This window comes from Elephantulus edwardii, unplaced genomic scaffold (assembly GCF_000299155.1).
Source record: "Elephantulus edwardii isolate Elephantulus edwardi_28Jun2011 unplaced genomic scaffold, EleEdw1.0 scaffold00402, whole genome shotgun sequence".
Lineage (NCBI taxonomy): Eukaryota > Metazoa > Chordata > Mammalia > Macroscelidea > Macroscelididae > Elephantulus > Elephantulus edwardii.
The window spans coordinates 293,899-295,215 of record NW_006400152.1 but is presented as its reverse complement, the minus strand read 5'-3'; positions in this window follow the sequence as shown (position 1 = coordinate 295,215).

Sequence of the window (1,317 nt, the reverse complement as noted above, 5' to 3'; positions counted from 1 at the left end):
TTAATTTGCAGAAGTCCAGAACAAAGGCTGCAAAAGTGGAATGGACCTGTGGGGAGGGACTGTAAAACAATGAAAGAATTTTTTTTTTGCTTTTCAAAGAGAAGACTGTACTGGGCAGGTGGAGGGTGGTGGGGCAGGGAGAAAAGTACAACAATGAATGAATGGAAATCTAAAGTCTCTGTAAATATTCATTAAAATTAATAATAATTTAAAAAATTAATAATAATAATAAATTTTTTTTAAGTTATACTATATAGATATTCTTTTAGTCTCTTTCCCTCTAGGTATATATTATTCCCTAGCAATGTATTTTTAATATCTGACCATAAAATATCTTTCTACAATGATTTAATGATATCATGTTAATAAGGATGTTTTCAAGTGGTTGAACACTGTTTATTGTGTGTCTATATTTAAAAACTGGAGAAAAACAACAAAAATCTATAGCAACAAAAAATGCAAAAAGTGTGTATGTGTGTGTGTGTATATATATATGTATATATATATGTATGTATATATATATATATACACACACACACAAACACATATCAAAGCAGCATCTTTCCCAAATGCCTATTACACCTCTTTTTGTTAGGTGTAGACAAGTCAGTCATTTTCTATTCATAGTGCTATCAGGGCACACAAAAGAACAACACACTGCCCAGCTCTGTACCATCTTCAGAACTGTTGCTATGTTTGAGTCCACTGTTGCAATCACAATATGAATTCATTTCATTGAAGGTCTTCCTCCTCTCAATGAGCCTCTGCTTTACCAAGCATGACATCCTCCTTCAATGACTGATTCCTTCTGACAACCTTCCCAAAGTACAGGCCACACAATCTTGCCATCCTTAGTGGTTATTCCTAGGTATTGGAAAAACAAGAAATAAACAATAAGTCAATAAAATAATTAAAAGATAGATAAGTCAGTCAAATAAGTGCAGAGAACAGCTGAGTCGGAATGAATCTCATTTGTTAAATGACATTCACTAAAATGATGAATAATAGAAGAAAATGCATGAACAAACAACATGAGCAAAAGTACTGTCTTGCTATATCAAGGCAATATTTTACAAACTGGTCTAGTTGTGAGAAACAGCTAAGAACATTTATTAAGCATACATATTCTCATAATCCTGTCCCAAAATTAGAATTCATTTCACTTAAGGTTCTTTTAAAAGCTGCTTATCTAACAATGCTCCAAGAGATCCCTCCATTCAGGGAAAATTGTGTAACAATTCTAGCCCCTCCAAATAGAAAACTGTTGTTGTTGTTGTTATGTGCTGTCAAGTCACCTGCGACTCATAGCGACCCTAT